Source organism: Balaenoptera musculus, chromosome 11 (assembly GCF_009873245.2).
Source record: "Balaenoptera musculus isolate JJ_BM4_2016_0621 chromosome 11, mBalMus1.pri.v3, whole genome shotgun sequence".
In the NCBI taxonomy this organism is placed as follows: domain Eukaryota; kingdom Metazoa; phylum Chordata; class Mammalia; order Artiodactyla; family Balaenopteridae; genus Balaenoptera; species Balaenoptera musculus.
In genome coordinates, this window is record NC_045795.1 from 7,018,447 (window position 1) to 7,045,255 (window position 26,809).

Genomic DNA, 26,809 nt, shown 5'->3' on the forward strand with positions numbered 1-26,809 from the left:
CCACCCTAATAGTCTTCAGAATAATTTGACCTTGAAAAATTCTCTATTACATCATGCTTTAAGCAAAATTAATGTCATTTTTGGAATCAGGTTACTCTCCTAACTACCTGTGTTGGTAGCACCACCCGTTAATCTGCAGTTAACAGAAAGCCCTTTTTAATCCTGCCTAGACTTTATTTTGTGAGAGATAATATATATTTCCATATAGACAGTATGCTTCTGGAATCAAATCACAGTTAAACCAACAGTGAAAGTTGCTAAACTTCTTTTGTTTTTTCATACAACTCAGACTTAAACACTAATCAGAATAACAATTACTTTTTGGTTTAATTAGAAAATCTTAGTTAACAATAGAGACTTAACCTTAGTATTTTGATTTCCAAAAATATTTTAAAAACTAACACCATGTGAATAAACAAGACAATCTCTTTAAACCTCAAGGCAGGATTACTGATGCAGGCAGACTGAGTTATTAAACACATTCTAAATTAAATGCCTCTATGAATTTTATACTGAGATATATTGTGATAGTTTTGCATGCCAAATGTGACATTTTGTATTTTAGATTCATCTTCTGCAGTAATTTTAGAAATGTCATACAAACAAAGGTTTTGTCATTTACCAATGGAATTACTATGCATGGCCCCTCAGCCATCTCTTTGCTGGCTCTTGTCGTTGTTTCCAGTCAGCAAGCCATAAAAAATCTTTATCTCTCTGAAACACAGCAATTTGGAAGATAATCGAATGGTGACTAGGGGGCAGAAAGGCCAGTCTGAGGAATTATACCACAATCTCTCCTGCATTTACAACCTTCCTCAGAGCAAGTGTCAGCCAAGTAGGGAGAGGAGCTAGAAGATTCATCAAATTTCAAGCCTTGTCTCATTTGCATGGTGTCAAGTCTGCCTCATTGTCTAGTGAGAACCCAGCCTGGTACCATGGACACCGTTTCGAAGAATTCCAGTGGCTTCGCGATGGAGCGTTTTAGCTGTTCTATTTTAACCTAGAATTCTCAAAATTAGTTACTAAGACCTGCTAGAACTCTGTTTCTCTAAAGGGTCCTATGGGAAGAAAAGCACAACAGGAAAGTGAGTCGATGAAATTGATCTTAGATTTAACTTATTACATCAGAGGAAAAAAGTCTCAAGAGCCTCACCTTCCAGCACGGCCAAGGCCATGCTGCTCCCTTTGATTGGTGGGTTACTTCTGTGCGGATACCAAGCTTGGCTCCGCTGCCTTCTTTACAAACATTTAGGTCTGCAATTACTGGTTGACTTGGAGCTCTGCAGCAGGTATAGGAAGAGGGGAGATATTAGGAAGAGAAATTGACAATGCAGGATAATAAAAAGGTTTGCCTTTGGTACCACTGCACAATCTGATGTTTCCCTTAAACGATTTCTCAGAATAACTGTGAGTTAGAGAAACACATCAGAGATGCTGCAGTGGATTCAAGTTGGGAGGCGAGTAGTTTTTGAAATGAGACCCTATAAAGTATGACTCACTATATGAGCTACTGATCTCCCAACAATTAAAATATGGCTTGTTTCAGAAATCACCAGAAGATCAAATATTTGATAAAATATGTTACCACTTCATTTTCTACCACCACCCGTTCAATCTTATAAATTGTTGGAGGAACTATGGGGAAAATTATTTAAATAGATGAATAGCTGATATGACATAACCATTTTCTTTTTTTTAAATGCAATGTCCAGAGATCAAGATCTATTTCTACCCTCAGAAAGTTCCCCAGGCTTTTTCCTCCTATTAACATTTACTAACTTGATCTGAGGTTCTTCTTTATCGACTCTTTTTTCTTTCTTTTTTTTTCTTTTTTTTTAGGTTTACAAGTCTTAACAGCCAGCATTCCCCTGCTTTCCAAAGAAGGATCTTGTATTTCACTTCTCCTGACTTAAGCTTAGTTCCAGCAGCAGGGCCATCTGTGACAACGACAGTCCCCCCACCAGAGGACTGGCCTTTCTGGATCTCACAGCTGATTTAGTTTCCCGGGATAGAAATGATTCTCCTTAATTTAGGTAGAGCTACATTGACACAGGAGTTCATTAGGACACATATTTGCTGGCAATTCAATCTCAAATTAAATACACTTTGTTGTAAATTTCATTACTTTTAAACTACTGTATCTATTGTCTGTAATGGCCCTATTATACTGTTATGAAGGTAAAAGGATTTCATTAGTAAACCTCAAACATGTTATGTAAACCACAGTGCGATGTTTTCCTCAGTTTCTTTCTTTGTTCCCTTGGCAAGAAATGTAAGGCACTCATGAAATATCCTAAAAACTTAATCTAAATAATTAGATGCTGAATTCATGATAATCATCCTAAGAGGAAAAAAAAAATAGCCTTCTCATTTGTAATTCCATTTCTTTGTAATTAGAGGTTTTCTAAAAATACCTTCCCTAGTTAAAAAGGAATGCAATGCACATCAAAAGGTTAATACACAGCTTCAACATGACACCAGGTACCTAGAGATAAGTCTAGTGATTTGCGTCCCCTTGGAGCCATCATAGTCTAGACCAGGAGCCAAACTAGACATCAGCTCACTTTTGAATTAGAACTTGTGGCATAGTATTCTTTTTTCTCCTTGTATACAGCACTTATTAATTTTGTAATTATATTAATATATATGTATGTTTGTGCACTATATAAAATCTAATTTTATAAAAATCCCCCCACCAAAGTCATCCATTAGTCCACATCCCAGAAATAAACGGTGGTAAAATACTGAGGTCTATTCTTCACAGCTGGGTAGCTAGACACATTTTTTTTCCCTTACAAAATGAGGCTGATGCTGTAAATATTTTGTAACCTGTATTTTCCACTTTGTGTATTATACATATTTTCCATGAGATTAGTCTTTTTCTAAGTTCAAATTTTTAGCAATGTCTTAGTATTTAATTTTAAGTGTCTACCATAATTTATTGAAATAATCGCTTGTTGTTGGATATTTAGGTTAGTTCCAATTTTCACGACTGTAAGTTAGCCTATAATTAGCTCTCTCTCACATATAATGTGGCATCAACCTCCCTGGCCATTATGGGATAAAGTCCTATCACTAGAAATGTTGGACAATAGCCAGGACATGGAAGCAACCTAAGTGTCCATCGACAGATGAATGGATAAAGAAGATGTGGCACATATATACAATGGAATATTACTCAGCCATAAAAAGAAATGAAATTGAGTTATTTCTAGTGAGGTGGATGGACCTAGAGACTGTCATACAGAGTGAAGTAAGTCAGAAAGAGAAAAACAAATACCGTATGCAAATACATATATATGGAATCTAAAAAAAAAAAAAAGGTTCTGAAGAACCTAGGGACAGGACAGGAATAAAGACGCAGATGTAGAGAATGGACTTGAGGACACAGGGACGGGGAAGGGTAAGCTGGGATGAAGTGAGAGAGTGGCATGGACATATATACACTACCAAATGTAAAATAGATAGCTAGTGGGAAGCAGCCACATAGCACAGGAAGATCAGCTCGGTGCTTTGTGACCACCTAGAGGGGTGGGATAGGGAGGGTGGGAGAGAGACACAAGAGAGAGGGGATATGGGGATATATGTATGCATATAGCTGATTCACTTTGTTATAAAGCAGAAACTAACACACCATTGTAAAGCAATTATGCTCCCATAAAGATGTAAAAAAAGAAAAAAGAAAAAAAGAAATGTTGGGTTTGGGAGACATGTTAGTCTATACCTTATGGAGCACTGAAAGGACACCTCAGCAACATATAATCCTGCCCACACAGCGTATTTTCTCAGGTACTGAATAGTATTCACAGACAGGTCTCACTCCAGATGATACTGTATTTTCACTGCTAGTAGGATTAGCAGTTAAGTAGAATGGCGATGAATAAGCAGCACTGATGTATAACGAGGTTTCTCAACCTCTGCACCGTTGACATTTTGCACCATGTAATTCTTTGTTCCGGGGGCTGCCCGGTGCAGAATAGAATGTTTCGCAAGATCCCCGGCCTCTGCCCACTAGATGCCGTTAACAGCTTCCTCCCTAGGTCCGGTCACGACAATCAGAACTGTCTCCAGTCACTGCTAAATGTCCCCTGGGGGCAAAATTGATCCCTGCTGTGAACCACTGATGTACGGTATTAACTCATATTTATTTAGTGCTTAGCATGCTCAAAGCACTCTTTGAAATACATTATATTTATCATCTCATTTAACCCTTAAAATAATCCACCAAGGTATTATTATTCTTGCTTAATTGATGAAAAGCTGATGCTGAGTGAAGTTGAACACCTTGTTCGAGGTCACATAGTCAAAAAGGGCGAAGCCTAAGATTCAAAGTGAGACCATCGGCTTGAGAAACTCCTCTGAACCTACACCCTCCACTCCTGCATCTCCTGTACTGCAATGGAGGGGCAGAAACTGCCACATCCCAGTTGTAGAAGTTCCTACACTGCATCAAGGATTTGGATATTCTCTGAGAGATATAAAGCCCCATACCCAAGCTATCCTATATAAATGAAAAGGCACAGATAAATCCCAGGAGGAAATGGGGTCATGGGTATCACAAACCTGAACCTTCGGGGTGAATCAAACTAAGGGGTACCTGTCACCTATAATTAACCCATATTTAATCCATCACAAAACAAACAAACAAACAAATAAAATGCATTAAATGTACCATGAAGGGAACGTACTTCTCAAATGTTTTGTCAGTCTTTAAACATGACATAGGAAGGTATTCACTGAGTCCTTCCCCTTCAAATTTCGAATCCTGCATAAAAGAAAACAGAGATGAAAAAAAAATATTCAGAATACACTTGAAACATCTATGTAAAAGTTGGCTTTTCTAAGACTAGGGTATGCTGACTCTTAAAAGGTTAAGGTTCTAAAAAAAAAAGGTTAAGGTTCCAAATAAGAACATGGGGATTATACCATTAGTAGCCACCTTATCATGGAATCTGAATTTTCTCACTCCACTTAGTTACTTTTTTGGCCAAGAAGGTAGAGAGAATAGTAAACGATATGAAAAAAAGGAGAAATGCCTTGTGGATACCAACACAGCTTTCTTCGTCTTAGCAAGAATATTTCTTGCAAAGAATATTCTTGCTCTCTCTCTCTCTCTCTCTCTCTCACACACACACACCCTATAATAGTACAGTTTAACCAAATGGAAATGGATATATGGCTGGATGTGTAGGATGATAGCGATGTTAATAATAATTGTGATCATATAATTTATCATCCAATCTGGGACATTTGGGGAGTTAAGGGGAAATTTTAATTATTCTAGGACAACAGGCATAATCCAGCACTATCCCTTGCAAACTATAATATATAGTAATCCTATTAAAACATTCCTCCAGATGTTCTGAAAGGGTATCATACAGGCAAATATCAACATATTTAGTGAAAGTGAATGATAAGAGAATGAGAGAGAGAGAGAGGAGAACTGATAATGGAAGCTGCAGCCTTTTATAACCTAATCTTGGAAATGACATACCATCACTTCTACTGTATGCTATTGGTCATACAGATCAATTCTGGTACAATTGTGGGAGGGAATTACAAAAAGATATGAGTAAGAGGGGGCTGGAATCATGAGTCCATAGTAATTATGAAATCCAGACAAACGTTGGAAGTTCCTTGATTAAGTCTCAAGATCTGGGAGTAATTCTCTGTGGCTCTCAGCTGTGTCCTCTGGATTCTTGGTTCCATCTTCTGGATCTTCCTTCCTTTTTTCATGAAAGGTAGCACAAGTTTGCAGCTAAGTAGTTTTCCCACCCTGCTTCCTGTCAGTAGAATTTTAGAGTCCAGAGGCCTCTTTTTATTTTGTCCTCTCTCTGTTCTTTTCAATCAAAGCAGGTGATTTCTCTGCTTTTGCAATTCCATTTAAGACTTTGTAAGTCTTTCGTGACTCTTAGTGGATTCTACTGCATTAGACAAAAGCCAAACACACAGATCTCTTCAGGAGAAGACCTTCTCTACCACAGGCTTCCACTGACAGGATGAGGGGCCATAATCCTAAGTCCCCCAGAAATCCTGTTGCTTCATTCGGAGGAACCATAAGGCACACCCTTGATCCTTTAAGAATGCCTTTTGTCCGAGTGAATACTATTCTGAGGCATCACCTCTGACATTTCTGAAGTCTTAACAAAAGTTTTGACTGTCACATTCTTAGTTTCATCCTTGAGCCATATTTTCCTGGCATTTGATCTATGCATGGAAGAGATTTCTTCATTTTATCACCGCCTACCATCTTGCAAGGCTGAGAATTTCTAAAAAAAATCACGTCCTGACTCATTTGGTTTAACAATCCTTCCTTTAGTTGATCTCTCTCCCCTCACATTTTAAAATAAGCAGCAAGGACAAACCAGGTGGCACTGACAATCCTCTGGTTGGAAATCTCCTGAGCTGGACCACCCATTTCATTAGGTACTTTTTCTACTTTCCACACAACTACAGGCAACAGTGTTGCTAAAGTCTCTGACACTCTGTAATAAAAATTTCCCTTCCTCCAGTTTCCAATAAGCCTTCACCTCGCATCCTTCTCAAAGGTCATGAGGTTTGTAGTAGCATCTTATTCAAGGTCCTTTAGCCTCTCTACACTCCACTCAAAGTCCATACACTGGACTTTGTTTGTTTCAGTGCACTCTCACGCTTTAAGTTTTGTTACAGCAACACTCCACTTCCAGGTGCCAAAGTATGTATTAGTTACTTATTGCTCCATAACAAAATATCTAAAACTTAGCAGCTAAAAACAACAAACATTTACTATTTCACACAACTTCTGAGGCTCAGAAGCCCAGAAGCCATTTAGTAGGGTTTTCCTGGTGCAGGGTCTCTCATGATACTGCAATCAAGCTTTCAGCTGGGTCTGCCATTGTCTCAGGGGTCAGCTGAGGCTGGAGAATCTGTCCCTAAGCTCAGTCACATGTGTGTTGGGAGGTCTCAGTTTCTTGCTAACTGTTGGTCAGAGGCTTCACATGTATCCATGAAAAGGTACAGGAAATTCGAAAGATTGCAACATATTGGTATAGGGGAGAAAAATTTGCCAGGGTCATATGCCAGCAATAGATGTCGTGTTGTATATTGTGTTTGGCTTGGATAAAAAAATTTCTTAATGCAACTCTGCCAAGAGGGCTTCTAAAACAGGTATATGAGATCCAATAAAATAATAGATATTTTCAAGTTTATTACGTAATAATTCAAGTGAGAGTTCATAAAAGCAATGGTAATCCACACTTATTGAGCACTTATACCATTCTAAGCAATGTATTTTATTCAGTCTCTCATTCTACAAGTATTTGTTGTGGGTTTGCTTTATGCCAGACACTGTGCTAGAAGCCAGGAATACAGTGGTAAACACACACACACACACACACTCGAATACTATATCTGACATTATAAAACCTTGTATCTGATAGATATAATAAATAGAAAACAAACGAGAAATGAATAAAACAATGGCAAGTATGGTAAGCACAATGGAGGAAACAATCCAAGGGATAACATAAAGAATAGTTTTAGGGGACAGAGTCATAGGAAGGTGGTCATGGAGACAGTGATTTTTAAAATGAGATCTGAGAGGGAGGGAAATAATTCAGTCATGCAGAGATTAGGAGAAATTGATCATTGCAGGCCGAGAGAGCAGCATGTGCAAAGGTCCTGAGGTAGGACATGGTTTTGGTATTTTAAAAATACTGAAAGCAAACCCCAAGTCTACAGTTGCTCCTAGGAATGAATTTACCTAAGGAGACAAAAGACCTGTATGCAGAAAACTATAAGACACTGATGAAAGAAATTAAAGATGATACAAACAGATGGAGAGATATACCATGTTCTTGGATTGGAAGAATCAACATTGTGAAAATGACTCTATTACCCAAAGCAATCTACAGATTCAATGCAATCCCTATCAAACTACCAATGGCATTTTTCACAGAACTAGAACAAAAAATTTCACAATTTGTATGGAAACACAAAAGATCCCGAATAGCCAAAGCAATCTTGAGAAACAAAAACAAAGCTGGAGGAATCAGGCTCCTGGACTTCAGACTATACTACAAAGCTACAGTTATCAAGACAGTATGATACTGGCACAAAAACAGAAATATAGATCAATGGAACCAGATAGAAAGCTCAGAGATAAACCCACGCACATATGGTTACCTTATTTTTGATAAAGGAAGCAAGAATATACAATGGAGAACAGACAGCCTCTTCAATAAGTGCTTCTGGGAAAACTGGACAGCTACATGTAAAAGAATGAAATTAGAACACTCCTAACACCATACACAAAAATAAACTCAAAATGGATTAAAGACCTAAATGTAAGGCCAGACATTATCAAACTATTAGAGGAAAACATAGGCAGAACACTCTATAACATAAATCACAGCAAGATTCTTTTTGACCCACCTCCTAGAGAAATGGAAATAAAAACAAAAATAAACAAATGGGACCTAATGAAACTTAAAAGCTTTTGCACAGCAAAGGAAAGCATAAACAAGATGAAAAGACAACCCTCAGAATGGGAGAAAATATTTGCAAATGTAGCAACTGACAAAGGATTAATCTCCAAAACTTACAAGCAGCTCATGCAACTCAACATCAAAAAAACAAACAACCCAATCCAAAATGAGCAGGAGACCTAAACAGACGTTTCTCCGAAGAAGATATACAGATTGCCAACAGACACATGAAAGAATGCTCAACATTACTAATCATTAGAGAAATGCAAATCAAAACTACAATGAGGTTTCACCTCACACCAGTCAGAATGGCCATCATCAAAAAATCTACAAACAATAAATGCTGGAGAGGGTGTGGAGAAAAGGGAACCCTCTTGCACTGTTGGTGGGAATGTAAATTGATACAGTCATTATGGAGAACAGTATGGAGGTTCCTTAAAAAACTAAAAATAGAACTACCATACAACCCAACAATCCCACTACTGGGCATATACCCAGAGGAAACCATAATTCAGAAAGAGTCATGTACCACAATGTTCATTGCAGCACTATTTACAATAGGCAGGACGTGGAAGCAACCTAAGTGTCCATTGACAGATGAATGGATAAAGAAGATGTGGCACATAGATACAATGGAATATTACTCAACCATAAAAAGAAATGAAATAGAGTTATTTGTAGGGAGGTGGATGGACCTAGAGACTGTCATACAGAGTGAAGTAAGTAAGAAAGAGAAAAACAAATACCGTATGTTAACACATATATATGGAAACTAAAAAAATAAAAAATGATGGTTCTGAAGAACCTAAGGGCAGGACAGGAATAAAGACACAGACATAGAGAATGGACTTGAGGACACGGGGAGGGGGAAGGGTAAGCTGGGACGAAGTGAGAGAGTGGCATGGACATATATACACTACCAAATGTAAAATAAGTAGCTAGTGGGAAGCAGCCACATAGCACAGGGAGATCCGCTCGGTGCTTTGTGACCTCCTAGAGGGGTGGGATAGGGAGGGTGGGAGGGAGGGAGACGTAAGAGGGAGGGGATAGGGTTATATATGTATATGTATAGCTGATTCACTTTGTTATAAAGCAGAAACTAACACAACATTGTAAAGCAATTATACTCCAGTAAAGATGTTAAAAAAAATAAGTGAATGGACAAAATACTGTGATACAGCCATACAATGGAATATTTTTCTGCAATAAAAAGGAATAAACTATCAAAACAAAAATACTGAAAGAAGACCCCCGTGGCTTAAGTACAACTACCAGAAGAGGATATTGGGGAACTGGACTAGAAACATAGGCAGGAACAAAATCCTGCTAAACCTAGAGGTAATGCTAACAAATCTACATGTTATATGCAACTGGGAAGCCAGTAAAGTGTTTAAGCAAATGAACGATATTGTCTGATTTACATATAACATGATGAAATTTTGAAAATATTAAATGCATGTTTATGTATTCCTCTCTCCTATAACTCACGTTTCTCAGCAAAATTCAGCTGTTGTAGCTCTGATAATCGGGGAGGGAAAATGCCTCCTCAGTGTGGAAGGCATTAGAAAGAAGTCATAATTTAAAAGCAAGAGGAAGAGGGGAACCTCCTCCCCTTTTCCTCCTAGTGAACTGTGAACTGGAAAGGAGGTAAAAGTGACAGAAACAGGCAGTCGAGTGTACGTGTGTCATGGCTTTCTCTCTCCTCAACACTTCCTCTCCAAGGCAGAAATTCTGCAGGAGGTGAAGGAGTGCGAGATAGTTTGAGGAGAATTTCAGGAACAGATAGGTTATGCCGGGTTTCCAATTAAAACTGAGAAGAGACCACGTTGCATAATGTCCCACGTGCCAACATGGCGGGTGTGATGTTACTGCGTCAGCGTAAAAGAGGTGCTTTGTTGTCTTTAAGCACAGAGAAAGCCCAAGTTTAGGGTCTGTGTCAGTGAGGCTCCTGGTAGAAACAAATATACTCTCAAAATGAGATGATTTGAAGGGGAAAGATTTATTTACAAGGGCATTATTACAATGCTGTGGATTCAGAGACAGGCTGTTACCACCACTAGGCTTGAAGGGATGAGAAGACAGGGAAGTCATCAGACCCTGCAAAGAGGGAGTCATGGAGAGTCATCTATTTTGTGTATGACAGTGACCCTGGGTGGAGGGAGAGATGGAGCTAGCTCAATGCAGCCTTAACTTCACAGGGAGAGAGGAACTAGTCACGGGACTTCTATCCTCCCTTCCTCCTATCCCTTAGCAAGACTTCCCATTGACGGAAAGCAACCGGAAGCCAGAGGGCACAGGAGCCCTCACATTTCAGCCTCGTGTGGCAGAGAACACCACGGACTTAGGCTAGTAAGCTTACCAAGGAGCAAAGGGTACATGGAGAACAAGCAATAGGGTGAACCACTCAACGAAGCTATAAAGTTTCACTGATGAATTGGATGAGGAAGACGTCAGAGCCTCTGGCCGCCACCAGCAAGAGGATGGAACTTAGGTGATGAGAATTAACAAAGCCACTGAAAGACACTTTTAAGCCCTTTTGTATGCATCATGTCATTTAATCTTTACAATAGTTTTATGATGCATACACTAATAGTGTCATACTTATTTTACAGATGGGCAAATTGAGGCTTAGAGATCTCAATGCACTTGCCCAAGCTTACAGTATGTGGTGGAGACTGGAGCAGGCTCTCTGTGGTTCCAAAGCTCAATTCTTAACCTGTGTAACTGGTCCTTCGTACCGTCAGATTGCCTTCCTGGAGAGTACATGCACAGAATGACATTTTTTTCAATCACTTGACCCCACGTATTTTATTTTCTGTTACTAGCTCATGAAAACAATTAAGGTTTAGATCAATGGATCTATATGGTCCTTTGGAAATAAATAGAAAGGGCTAAACAGCAAAACTTTATTAAATCTTACAAAATTTCCCTCTGCACCAACCATTTTTCAAAAAAGATCAAACAGAGCGAATGTGGTTTGCAAAGAGAATGTACTCCCTCATAAAGCCAGCTATTTTCAAATCTTCTCAGGTACTTGAGAAGCATCAATTATTTATTAACAGTGAACTAATTAAATTTTCTCTCTTCATTAAAGGAGATTTTATCACAAATTTTATTATGTAACAATTATTTCATGCAGCTTTAGTCATATTTCATCATTTATATAAAAATAATTCTTCTTTTGTATAAAATTTACTTTGGAATATTTCACAACGCAGACTTTCCACCATATCCTATTAGTCTGAATAAGTGATGGTTTGCTATAACTGGGGATTACACGGGGAACAATTTGACAAAAATTATCAGTTTGATAAATGAAAAATTGAGATAGCAATGTTTTACTTATTTGCATAACAATCCAAACAAAATTCAAAAAATCTCTAACTAGCTATCACTAAATAATTTAAGTATTGATTTTCCAGAATTATCTCTTTAGATATCCCTACCCCAGACAACCTTTTCTAACAGAAGTATGAAAAAAAAAAATGATTCAAGAAGGGCAAGATTTTTCTAGATCTTTGTTTCTTCAAAAAAACAAAACAGGATAGTCACTCCATATGCTGCTGGATTTTCCATAAATATGTAGACATCCTTGAAAACTATTTCTGGTTCCTTAATTCTTTTTTTTGATGAGTAATAAAAGTCACCAAAGAACCAGTTTGATTCTGCAAACTGGGTAGATGCCTATTTTTCATTTTATCTACTACTGAATTCTGTACTTGGATGTTAATATTCAAACACATGGTCTTGCCTGTGATAGTGGCTAGTGTAAGGAAGAGGGGAGAAATGAAAGACATAATTAAATTTTAGCCAATATTTATTGAGTGTGTATAACATGCTTGACACTAATCTAAGACTTTATAAGTAAGAATCCACTGAATCCTCACATTAACTATTTCAAGTAGATACTACTATTATGCCCACTTTACAAGTGAGAAAATTCAGTAACAGCAAGGTTAGATCAAGCCTAGAGAATTGGCCTCTAGAACATATGCTCCCAATCCCTACACTAATGAATTCTGAGATTTATAGTGTGTGATTATATTTTAGATGATTTGAATTAACTCTATTTATTCAAAAAAGTGGTTAGTAGGCAAACATACCATATGGGAAATCATTGCCACACTGCAATTACATATTTAGAAATAACAACAATCTAAGTCTATATGGAAAATCATCTCTACACTGGAATTCTATATATCAAATTTAGAAAACCTCAGTCAATATCAAACAATAATATTAAAATTGCCTTTAAATTCAATGTCAAGTCTTCAAATTTCTTCTAAAAACTAAAAATTTTCCTGAGCCATACCAACAAGCAATATAAGCAAATATATTTAAGTAAAATCTTGCATGAAAATGTATGACATTCTACATTTCTACGTAGAAATGCTTTATCTAGTGATTTGACTATTTTAATTTTCAGTTTAAGTACACAGGTACCAGCAACTTTGACACTTGTCAATCTTAAACATATACAACAAGAATATGCATCCATGATATAACTAATAATTCTACTAGGATGATTGAAAATGTAAATATGTCACTGAAAAAAAAACCCAAGGTTTAAAATTATTGGTAAAACTAGAATTATTCTTAGAAGGGCAAAACCTTATTAAAACAATTCACTTTAAATATATCATCTATATTACATGATTAACAGCATTCATAAAGTGACTTAGATTGAAGAATTACCCTGATAAGCATCAAGGTGAATAATATGCAATAATGTCTTGAAAACACTTAAATAGTTTTATCTCACCACATGAAATCCATAAGAATGTTCAGGTACTTTAAACTCTATATTATTTTTCTCAAATACCAGAGTGAGAAGTGAAGACACACTATGGTCAATGAAGAATCCCCCCAAATTCCTTCTCCGTATATAGATCATCCTTGAGGGGCTTAACACACTGTGATGTCAAATTCCTTCAACATATTAGCAACACAGTTATTTTGTTTTTTTTTTTACTTTCTCTGCGATTTTAAAAGACAGAAAACATCAAAAACTCTAAGATGAAATAAAATGTAAAAAATCTGTAGTCCCCAATGCTAGAAATGAAGATCATGTTCAAGTTTTCATCATGAACAATGAAAGTTATCTTTAATTTGCTGTTTCATTCTCCACTCCCTTTTACTCAGAGTGCTTGGGAATCACATTAGGACCTTATAAGAATGGGTTTTCTATTAATATGTAGTGGAAGGTAGAAAAAAAGACACGGGTTGAGGAAGTATGCAATATGATTCTAAGAAACATAAAATGAATATAAAACAAGTATTTGGGATGAGCCGGAGTAGAGAAGGTATAAGACCTAAGGAATCATGAGTACACCACTTTATAAATTCATGAAAGATTCCATAAGTGACAAATTCCTTGAATTCATTTAATTTTAAACAATTTTTAATGACTGCTTTATTGAGATACACCTAAGAGCTGAGAGGAAAAAATATGTTTCTGATGTTAAATACAAAATCGTGCTTCGTGCCTCTCAACTAGAGGAAAGTAGCTACCATTGACCTAATACCATTAAAATTGTTTCTACAGGTTTCTTGCCGTTTTTTTGTAGACACTGTATTTTAGAGTAACAAAACACCAGTTGGTCAAGGGAAGCTGTATCTTATGGAAGAATGACACCTAATAGATTTAGATTAAATGGTATAATAAAGCCATAATTTTGCAATCCTTAATAAAATTATTGCTACAGGCAAGGATTACCAATTGACATAATAACCTTAAAAAGTGAATGGTTGGGAGTTCCCTGGTGGCCTAGTAGTTAGGATTCTGGGCTTTCATTACCATGGCCTGGGTTCAGTCCCTGGTCGGGGAACTGAGATCCCGCAAGCTGCACGGCATGGCTAACAAATAAATAAATAAATAGTGAATGGTTGATGAGGAAGTGGATATTGTTTGATACCAAAAGTAATATGACACAGATTAATTTTTTTTGTCTCAAGGGGGAAGCAATAGATGAATCAAGCTACCATCACCCTAATCTAATGATCAATTTTAGCATCGTAAATGGCAACAGATATTGTTCATATCTTGATGTAACAAAGTATGGAACACACAGTACTGTCTCTGATGTATTCCAACCAAAGATATTTATCTTGAATCTAATCATCCTTTTTAGGTCAATTTTCATATTATTGGAGGTACAGGGAATAAGAGAACAGGTTAACGTCACCAGGAGGAGACAATGGGACAAATTTGTCTACAGAATGTCTATGGTGCACCTGACCCAGTCAATGTCAGGTTTTGACTTACAGAAAACCAGACGCAATGTACGGTCCTGATTGGGTCCTGGTTTAGACAAACACGTAGTAAAGAACATTTGGGAACAGCAGGTGAAATTTAAGTATAGACTGAATATTAGATAAAATTAAGGAACTTCTATAAACTTTATTAGCTATGTTGTTGATTTTGGCTATGTTCTTATTTTTTAATGGCATAATGAAGGTTAAATTTTTCTAACCAACACTGCATGCCTCTTACAAAACTAACACAGTCATTCATGAACTCCCCCTCTTCTGAGGTGTGTCCACTGAGATGTCCAGTCATTTCTTATAATGAAGCTGCCAACAGAAAATGGCCTTTGGTAAGGGACTGGTACCCACAGTGCCCTGCTTCACTGGGTACTGGTAGAACTAGTCAGGGGAATTGGAACGATGAGAAGAAGTTTACATATTTTACTTCTGACTTAATCCTTTAAAATATTAAAAAATGAGTTTGAGGTTGTCAGAGTGGAATGTTGGGTCAAGGAGTCCCAAACAACATAACTTCATGATTATTACCCTAAATTCAGCATCTTTAAGCATAATTCCTTAAAGGCATAATTCCTGTTTTTTCTATTTCTCTAAAATAGTCCTGCTTCATTAGTTCTCTTTATTGAGCTGATCCAAGAGAGGACAAATATAGCTGGAAAACCTGTTAGCCCAGTTAAGAACATGTTTTTAAAATACAAATTTCAAGAGGGAAGGATTAGACACCAGAGTCTCCTATGCACGCTCTCTGTTTGAACCTTCTTCATAGATATTCTCTACCTATGAAAGATAAAGTTAAACAGAAGTAAAATAATTATCATAGTGGTCAGTGTAATTCTTTAAAAGCTGTTCATCATAGCAAATTTGTTATATCTGTGAAGCCTTACTGAACAGTAAAATAGGATGGAGTCATAGCTAATAATTTTTTTTATCCTAAACTAAAAAAAATATATATATCAGATTCAGTGCCTCAGGTTCTTTTCAGAAAACCTGAAAGCTTGTAATACATCTTTTACATTATATATATACATATATATTAAAGTTGGAAAGGATTTTAAATATGAATTATTCACTTCATTGTGTAAATTTTCTTCTTTCATAGTCACAAAATCTCAAAGTTGATGATGTGAATTTTAGCCCACACAAATTACCTTAGGGATATTGGAGCTAAGAAGATGTAGCAGCAAGAGGAAACAAAATACATTTTAGATATCAAAAAGCCATTTACTAGGTGGTTTTTTCACTACCAAAAAATATATTTTCTGAAATGAAGCTACTCAATAAAAAGGAGAAATGAGTGTTTTGGGAAGCTTGTTTTAATATTTATAAATTTATAATTTTCTCTGCTAGAATTATATTTGTGGGAATTTTCAAGCATATGGGTTCTTTTTTAAAATTTTTATTAATTTAATTTTATTTATTTTATTTTTGGCTGCGTTGGGTCTTCGTTGCTGCACGCGGGCTTTCTCTAGTTGTGGCGAGTGGGGGTTACTCTTTGTTGCGGTTAGTGGGCTTCTCCTTGCGGTGGCTTCTCTTGTTGCGGAGCACGGGCTCTAGGCGCATGGGCTTCAGTAGCTATGGCACGTGGGCTCAGTAGTTGTGGCTCGCAGGCTCTAAAGCATAGGCTCAGTAGTTGTGGCTCACGGGCGCAGTTGCTCCACGGCATGTGGGAACTTCCCGGACCAGGGCTCGAACCCGTGTCCCCTGCATTGGCAGGCAGATTCCCAACCACCGAGCCACCAGGGAAGCCCCAAACATATGGGTTCTTTTTTTGACACTATATCTGTCTCTCCCTTTGCGCTGAGGTCATTCATCTTAAGGCTTCCTTAATATTGTATACTACTTTCATTAACAATTCTTTCAGGAAGGAGCTTGATATTCACTGAGGATGAGTGGGCTGGTAGTTCAACTTGGATGGCATGCTTACTGAGGGTTTTATCATAGAAAAGGAGAATCATTGGGAAGCTTCAAGTATGGAGAGATTTTAAGTGAAATAATAGAACTAAAACATGTAGCAAGATGAACAGAGGAGTGAAAACAGATTATTTGAAATCATAGATGGAGATGATTTCTAAATTATATTATAGAACCAGGTAAAATCTTAAAAGGACCCTCTGGCATCTACACCAAATAAATGAGAATCACTTTTAACAATGGTGACATATTTTATACATACATACACACAAACACACATGTATGTTCTGGTCTTTCAGTGTCTTCATTTCACACAAAATGACTTTTACATTTTAGGTACTTGGTAAATGTTTCTTCTGTAATGTTAGCATATATTTCTGAGTCCCTATTACATAGACAATACAAGAAAAAACCCTTGTCCGTAAGAAAATTGTGACTAAGTGTGCAACAAAATACATTTAATCTGCAGCATAGGATTAAGTGATGAATGAGTAAAAAGAAGTCAACAGATAAAATGGGGAATTCCTGACTGGAATTGTTATTATATGGATAATGAGTACTGGATTGTTATTATATGATTTAATAGCTAATATTTTTATTATTTTAATGCCATTTATTGGATCGGGCTCTTTAATTACACACAATAGTTGTGGCAACATTATTTGATAAGAATTATTATCCCCATTTTACTGAAAATTAGTAACCTGAGAGCTTAATTGAGTTGTCTGAGACCACATGTCATAAGATTTAGAGTCTATTTGAATCCATTATTCTCTGACTGTGAAACACAAGTTCATCACTACGCCATGATATTTCTCTCAAAAAATAATTACCTGAGCAGGAAACACCTACAAAAAGCTATTTAAGGTTTTTGACTGAGGAAATGAAATGCTCATCGTTACACCTTAAACACTAATTCTGGAATGGATTGGCGCAAAGACAGAACAGAGGCAGGGAGAGCTGCTAAGATTTTGTTAAAGTAGTTCATGCTTGATACCTGTTACCTGGTAGGCATTCAACTCCCTTAGAAAGAGACATTTTGTTAACATTTGCACTGTTAATATTTACACTGTTCAGCAATAAAACATTTTTACATTTAAAAGCACTGTAGTTATGCTGCAATTTACTTTCCTTTAATCACCTTGGGGGGGGGGGTACTGAAAAGATCAGATATTTACATATCTCTCTTTTGGTTAAGATTTTTAGAAAAACAGTATCTTCTGAGGTTATTTCAGGGGGATTCCAAACTGCCTATGCATGTGCTTCAGATCGCAATCCACACCCTTCCTCCGCCACCCGCCCCACCCTTTCTCATTCTTAAAATTCTTGCTTCTGCATTTCTAATTCCCATCAGCCATCACCCAGTCCTTCAACAATTATATATTAATGACAAAAATGACAATAATCCAAATCACTCAAAATGTTTATAGGTAGCGATGATCATTACACATGCTAAAAGAAGTAAAATGGCATTTTCAGGGAGAAAGAAGAAAGTGAAGGCCGGGAATAGGAACGTGGCCCACAGGAAAGCTGAAAAGCTACTTTAATGACAAAGTGGAAATACATATCTTCAGTCCTTAGAGAAAATTGGAAGATGAGTATTATCGTTCCTGGACGGTGAGTGTACGGAGCCCTTGTGCCAGGGAAACTGAAGCCATCCCCACCGCCAGGCTGGACACGTGATCCAGGTTGCAGCCCATTAGCATGATCTCAGGTTGTAGCCCAGTGAGGAGCTCACGGATTGAACACGTGACCTATGAAATCCAATCAGATTGGAGTACAGGACATTTGAAACTTAAGAAAAAGCATCACATATGGATTTTAGCAACCTAAAATCATTCATTTATGTAACCATTCGTTTACAATTTCAGTGCCTGTCCACTGTTTGACAATGTACTAAGTGCTAAATAACATTGGAATATGACCTGGAAGAGAATAGATTAAAACGGACACTGGGGAGACTTACCAAAGGTCCCAGATGGCTCTAATATCGTGATTTCTCTTGACTTAACTGCAGTGGGGCAATTATTAGAGGATGCATTCTTCTACAAGAAAATAAATCCATGCTCTACGCAGTCATATGCCTCAGTTCTGCAGCTCTGGCCTTATTTTATTTCTCCTTTTTTTTTTTTACCTTCACAGCAGATTCCATATGCCTAATTTTAAGTTTCCACCATTTTTAAAAAATCTTCCAAAATTTGCTACATATTTTGGAAACCAAAGAATATTTGACAAACTACCTTTAGTTTATCTTTAATTAATATAAAGTATATAGATACATATTAATTGATTAATAATTAATTAATAATGTATATTAGTATATAAATAATACAAACTCCTTAATATATCTCTCCAGACCACTAGATGAAGTTTTCTCCCAATGGGTGTACTTGTGAATGACTACTCATTAACTTTCAGCATGATGTTCTGTTTTCCCGTAAAGCTGCACATTTCCTTAAACTTTGCATACCTGGTTGTGTGTATTTGAATAATTTAAACCAAAGGCATTAAAACAAAATTAACATGCAAAATGCATTGCAATGCATTCCTTTGGTTCCAATCCATTATGTAATCATCTCGGATCTAGGACCATAGAATCACAGAAAATGGAATGTCCACATTTGTATTTTTCCAAAAATAATTAATTCAACTTCACTGATCATCCTCTTGGGACACTGGGTGCATTAACATTTTAAACAATAATTCAAATCTCCCACCTCATTCATCTTTGTCTGTTGAACTGTCAGAAGTTTCACTTGGTAGAAACTGGAGTTTGTCAGATGTTCTACTATTCTGCTTTATCTCAATATGACTTTGTCTCTTTTCTTAAATTTCTCTAGCAATTAGCTGAGATTAGTTCTATTGCTTCATAGTATGGGCATGGCTAGGTCAATTAGGTTCAAATTCCAGTCTGCTCTTATTAGTTGTGTGACCTTAGGCAACTACTTAAGATCTCTGAGTCTTAGTTTCCTCATCTGTAAAGTGCAAGTGATAATATTTATCTATTTTATAATGTGAGCAATAAATCAGTTAAGATATATAAAGTACTTGGAATACGTCATGACAGTAAATAGTAAAATATCCATGTCTAATTTAATATTCATCATTACAATTATTATGTTATACCATGGTGATATTGGACTCTGTAAATATATATTTGCATATAAATATATATACATATATAAATATATGTATATATATGTATCAGCCTTTTTTGTTACTCTATCATTTGTTTTCCTTGTTTTCATCTGGTAAGATGAGTCCAGGGATATGAATGAATGAATGAAGGAAGGAAGCCTTTCCCACCCACCACAATGCTGGCTGAACATCTTTCATGCTTGTCCATTTGTCCCTTCTGGGCTACTCCTGGCTAAGGAAGTAGTCAGGAGCTGTTCAGCATTTGGCAGGGTCGTCTACGTGAAAAATGACAAACTGCTGAGGAAACAGATCTAAATGGGGACATCCTAGGAATCTAGCAGCCTTAGATAAAGAAAAAGGAGAAATTGTCTGGTTCTACAATATTCATATTCACCAAAGTACCAGCTCTTTTCAGAAATCTTTGTCAAGGTCACAACCATTCATCCAGAATCCTTGGGGTATTTTACTTCCCAGAACTAACTTCCCAGAACTAATCATATGCTTATGATGACCAGGGCACTCTATGAAGGGTTTACCTGAATTATCCCTCTTATTTTCTGTTTTCATATAAACCTCACATCAATCTTTGATATGGGGACTATTATTATTCCCATTTCACAGACTGAAACGGGAAACTGAGTCATAGAGACATCAACTTGCTCAAGGTCACAGGTCATACAGTAGGAAATGGTATCGCTGAGATTCAAGCTCCAGTCTCTCTGTCCCCAGAGCCTGTGCTCTCACCTACATGTCACACCCCTGACTTACTGTTCTATGTCATACAACCAAACGTCATTTCTAAGAACTCCACCTAACGGACAATTAGGTGAATCGAGAAGTTAAACTTTAAAAATGAAGCTAACACAATGATAATAACTGACTTTTATGTAGCACTTTATATTATTCAAAAAACACTTTCAGATACTTTTTCACGTTTCTCTTTGTCAACATTATGAAGTAAGAAGGCGAGGGTCATTCCCACTGTTTTACAGATAACACTGAGCTACAGCGCATCGTCAAACAATGGGCTGTGCTTCAGACCACACAAGTGGAACATGGCATAGCAGGATTCCCAGTCAAGTACGTTCTTTTGTAACTTGGTAAACTTTTTTTCTTATGCTTTTATCACATGGCACAGAGCCCATTTGTCTGGCTTACAGTTTTGAAAACAATAGGTTAAACGTCTTCGCCTGTTTTACCTAAAGATATTATGACTGATTCCCACAGGCTTTCCTATTGTTCTGGTTAATTCACATCTTTTTTCAATCTAGAAACACTAGGACAGCCTCACAGAGACCAGCCACTCCCTCCCAGGAACCAAGCCTGGGATGCCTCAGTTATCACTGCCTCAGGTGGTACACTAAGGATGGATAAAGACAGGACAACAGCATTATCCAAGGAAACAGACCACGCAAGAACTAACGTTCACAATTCATCTGTATAGGTGTGTTGTAAAAAAATGAACTCATTACTAAAGTCACAAGGCTCATAATTTATGTGCCTGATTACTCTATTGGTTTCATAAATGCACCAAGACATAAAGTAAAGCAACATTTAAAGAGTAAGAAAAGTGCCCGTCCCATCGAGTCAGCGGCTACTGTGTTACTGCTGACACGTCCTTGACTTTTCTCTCTGCTCTGTAATTCCCTGCACTTTCCTTTACCTACACTGCCTCTAGGTGTTGATCTGACCTCGACTGTCCAAAGCCTTCTGGCAAGCTTTAAAATCAGCTAAACTTCCCCCTGTTGTCTGAACTATGAGATTTCCTCATAGTTGTTTACATTCAACCCTTAGTGTATAGCTAGTCGACCTCAACAACAACGTCTCCAGCTATTTTTCTCCAATACTTTCTTTATTCATTACCTCTTTGACAATGGAAATGGAAAATAAAAATGGAAAAATTATGTTCCAAACATCATCTGCCCCCCCATCCCTGCCTTCCTAAATGTGCTTCCAATCTTAAATGATTTCCTCCCAGTCAAGGAAAAGTAACTGTGATAAATAATAAGTAATCCAACCCCACAGGCTTTCCTACATCGCTACCAGTTCCTAGTTTACTATGTTATAACCTGGTTTGAACTCACGCTCTTTTCTTTGTACTTTTTTGAGCTTTTATTGTATACCAGACAATTTCCTAGATGCTGAGGTACTCAGTAGAAAAGGTAAAGTTCCCCGTTTAGGAGCGTATCATTTATGAAATTCTTATCTGGAAGCCAACAGATAACTAAGCGCTAGAGTGGAGATTTCTCCAAACTCGGTTAGAACTAAAGGACCACCTGGCTTTCTCTGGGAGACGTCAATAGGTAAATGTTTCAGAAAAAGGGGACAACATGTCAAGGGCAAGGAGACTTATTCCTGCAACCATGAAAGATTTGATAATTGCTAGAGTATGAAAGGTGAAGGGCAGAAAAGTATGAGGTCAAGTTGGAAAAATTGACAAGGGTGAGAGAACAGAAGGTCAATATATAGTTCATTGAATATATTTCAATGTAATTTTGTTTGACCTTTCTTTCACGCTTTCAAAACTATTCAGTGTCTCTTCTGTGCTAGGCATTATAGATAATGGGGCAGCAGTTACAGATTTCAAACAGGAAGCAATCAGATCGGATTGTCATGGCAGCAGGACGGATGACACTGCAGAGAGACGGGTGAAGCAGGTATAGTGCAGTGCAAGGTGGCAGGGCTGTCACCTTAGGGATGTGGCCATGGGGCTGGAGAGGAGGAGCGAGATTACAGAAATGCATGGGAGGTGAATGAATAGGACTGGATGGCTGATGTGACTAAGGACAAGCCAGGAACTGAGGGTGACTTCCAGGTTTCTAGTTTGGATAACCACATAGAAAATGGAATAATTTTCAATGAGATAAAGAATTCAAGAAGAGGAGGTTGGAGGTGGGGGGTGGGGAGAAAGCAGGGGAAACCAGTGATGGTGCCGTGAAGGCAGTTTCGTACACAGCTCTGGAGAGCAGGACAGCGACCTGGGTTGGAGATAAAAACTTGAGTCTTCAGATGAAAGTTGAAGCTGTTGTACTGGGTGAGATGCCCTGCGGTAAATGCATGGAGCAAAAAAAGAATCTGGGTTACAAAGAGTTTGAGGAAAAACAGCATTTTAAAGATAGACCGGGGCTTCCCTGGTGGCGCAGTGGTTGAGAATCTGCCTGCCATTGCAGGGGACACGGGTTCGAGCCCTGGTCTTGGAAGATCCCACATGCTGCAGAGCAACTGGGCCCGTGAGCCACAACTACTGAGCCTGCGCATCTGGAGCCTGTGCCCCGCAACAAGAGAGGCGGCGATAGTGAAAGGCCCGCGCACCGCGATGAAGAGTGGCCTCCGCTTGCCACAACTAGAGAAAGCCCTCGCACAGAAACGAAGACCCAACACAGCCAAAAATAAATAAATAAGTAAATAAAATTAAAAAAAAAAAAAAGATAGACGGTTTGCTGTACAGCAGAAACTAACACAGTACTGTAAAGCAACTATACTCCAATAAAAAATAGTTTAAAAAAATAAAATAAAGATAGACTGAACAAGAGGACCTAGAGATGTAAGAGAGGCCGTAAAAGCAAGTAATCAGGGAGTTTCAGTAAAGTAGTATGTTTCTAATGTTTTGAATGCAATAGCTCAAATAAAATATGAATTTAAAAGTGATTGACTTGGTAACTGTAGGTCATAGAAAGAGAAACTATCCCAGTAGCCATACTGGAAACTAAATATTAGAGGACTGAGAAAAGACTAATAGGAGAAAGAAATGGAGAAAGCAAGGGGATATTATTCTTTCTAGTTTAGGGGATGAGGAGGATAAATATTTATGGCCATCAGAAAAAAAAAAAAAGGATAAATGGTCAAGGAAGAGTGTTTGTTTGTCCGTTTTTAAACTGAGGGTGATTTGAAGTAATAGTTTGGTAAAGAGGAAAAAAATTTAAATGAGAGTTTGAAGATTCAGGCAAGAGAGACTTTTGCTTCTACTTAAGTCAAAAAAGTCTCAAGAGAATGTCCCTCCCACCTGAAAAATAAAACAAAGTTGGATAATCTGCACAATCACAGTTTTTTATAGCTTATTTCAGAGCTAAGATCAAAAGAAAGCATAATCCAATAAAATCCATTAAATTATTATTCACTTGTGGGAGAGACCTTTATAATGTTTTATTTTACCATTTATATTTTTAAAGATATATGTCTTTCAATTTCTTTAAATGTCTATTGACTAGTTGAAGTAAAATGATAATAATAAAGTATTGGAGGTCATAGTATATTTATAGAAGTAAAATATACAACACCAAGTGCACAAAGCATGGGATTTCACAGTTAGAAATATACTATTGTAAAATTCTTAAATTTTCTTGTGAAGTAGCAAAATAGTTTTGAAGGCAGACTATGATAAATAAGACTAAGATACCTATTGTAATCTCTAGAACACCATTAAAGAAAAAAATCTCCAGGAGGCATGATAAAAACATCAATAGAATAGATAAAATGGATGCAAAAAAAGAAAAATCTGCCTACTTGATTCAGCACAAAACAAACCCCTCAAAAAAGCAAGAGAAATAGAGCAACAAAGAGCAAACAAGACAAATCAAATAACAAGATAATATATTTAAACCCATGCATATTAGTGATTTTAACAGATGTAAATGGTCTAAATATCCTTATACAAAGGAAAAGATTGTCAGACTAAATAAAAAAACTAAGACCAAACTATTCAGGCTGGCCAAAAGGTTCATTCGGGTTTTTCCATAAGACTTTAAGGGAAAAACCCGAATGAACCTTTTGGCCAACCCAATATATGTCATTAACAAGAAACATACCTTTCACATAAAATTTTGAAAGTAAAGGAATGAAAAAATAAAAACCATGCAACACTAAGCATGGGTAGTCAGATGTGACTATATTAACATCAGACAAACTAGACCTCAAGATACAGAGTATGACCAAAGATAAAGAGGGGCATTTCATAACGATTAAAGGGAAAAACAACCATCTTAAAGGTGTATGTGTGTAATAATAAAGCTTCTAGACACATGAAAGAACAATTGGCAGAACTAAAAGGAAAAAGAGACAAATTCACAGTCATACTTGGGGAGTTTGATAATTCATAGAAAAAGACCAAAAAAATCAGTAAAAATGTAGAAAATGTTAACAGTACTATCGAACAATTTGACCTATTTGGCATTTATAGAACACTACACCCAACAAAAGCATAATGTACAGTCTTCTCAAGGGTACATGGAACATTCAGTAAGATAGACCATATTCTGAGCCTTAAAACAAGTTGCAATCAGTGTCAAAGGATTAACATAATGCAGAGTATTTTCTCTGATCACAACTGCATTAAATTAGAAATCGACAACAGTAAGATATCTAGAACTCCCCAAATATTTGGAAATTAAACAACATGCTTCCAGAGAACCCATAGGTCAAAGACAAATTGAAAAATATGTTGAACTAAATGATAAAGCATAACATGCCAAATTAGTGGAATACAGCAAAAAAGTACAGAGAAGAAAATTTAGAGCACTTAAAGTCTACATTGTAGGGAAGACATAAAATATAAAAATCAATATATGTTTTCACCTTAAAACTTAAAAAAATAAAAAAAGCAAATTAACCTCAAAGTAAGCAAATTCAAGTGTACTCAAGAGTCTGACTCCTTTTATGATGTTTGACGGCTGACAGCTTTCAAGCCCCACCTCCCTGTGCTCCCCTTCTACTCTACAGCACAATTTGCAGGAGCATCATCTAGGGAACTTATTCAAAATGTAGGTTCCTAGTCACCCTCTAAACCCAACAAATCAGAGCGCCCACCTTATCATGCACCCCAGTTGGTTTTAATGCTCACAAAAATTTAGAAATACTGATGTAAAATATAACCCACAAAAAAGAGAATCTTCACCATATCATGAATTGGGGATTATCTGCTATCTCTTTAATAACTATTATATTTAAATATAAGGTAGCATCATTAAAGTTTTTGGAACTAAAAGAACCTTAAAATGATGAAATCTAGCCCTCTAATTATGCAACTATGAAAACCAAGATCCAGACTGCTTGAGTGTTTTTCCCAAGTAATAGGGAGCTAGTCTGAACTTTGGGGCCCGGAACTCAGACCTCTTACCTCCTAAGGATGGATCTTCATAGATCATTTCTCCTTTTCAAAATATAAAAGGTTGATTCTCACCTAGTCCAATTAGAACATTTTATTTGTGATTTTATTCTGCCACAAATAATGGAATTGAAACCAAATAAAAACTGAATAAACTAAAGAACTGAAAAATAAAAGTCTCTCCGTGCAATTACAGGCAGTCAAGCACTGTTGAAATCAACAGTCCATCAGAAGAGAGCTGTTGGCAGCCTAAAGCGAAGACATCAATTCTTTTATCTTTTTGAACTTCTAAAAAGGTAACTCTTTGTATTGGTATTCCAAACTATTACTTAATAGGGTACATGAAGGGCTTTAACCCATGGGCTGCCACATTTTTATTTTCATTTTTGGTCTTTCCACCAAAGAAATGTGTGGGAGATGGCTATTAGAGTCATTTGCTCTGCCTGGGGGCTAATTACTCTATTTGGTTCATTTTTGAAAATATTACGTTACATCCAAAGGCAAAAAATTGATGGAGTCTTGTTTCAGGTTTGCTTATGTAATTTCGCACAGATTAAATTAGTTAATCAGAAATTATGCTGGCTAAAATAGATCTGTTGGCTTCTAAATCTACAGTGGAAAATTGCTTTTTTAAAAATAATTTAAATGGCCTGCTATTTAAAGATATTTTAGTCAGGTCTCTCAAATGTGAGACTTGAGTTGTAATGAGCCGAAAGGAAAGCCACGAGGAATGAAAGAAGCCACAGATACAAGAATTGAAAAGAGTATGCCCATGTGACCTCCTACAGCAAAATGCTATGGCATCTGCCTCAAAGAATGGAATAAAAGAAACTCTGAGGAGTCAAGGAAAGGGTACAGGGGCATCTGAGAATTCTGGGTGAAACATGAGAAAAGAATAACAAGCTTTCAGCTTCGATTTCCTCACCTAAAG

At 37.0% G+C, this 26,809-nt stretch overlaps 1 protein-coding gene across 1 annotated transcript in view; it reads right to left on the minus strand.

Moving 5' to 3' along the window:
* The window catches only part of OFCC1 (orofacial cleft 1 candidate 1), a gene marked incomplete at its 5' end in the record, with an annotated part of 208,283 nt that overhangs the window by 140,470 nt on the left and 41,004 nt on the right, over positions 1 to 26,809 (minus strand). The window lies entirely within an intron of this gene.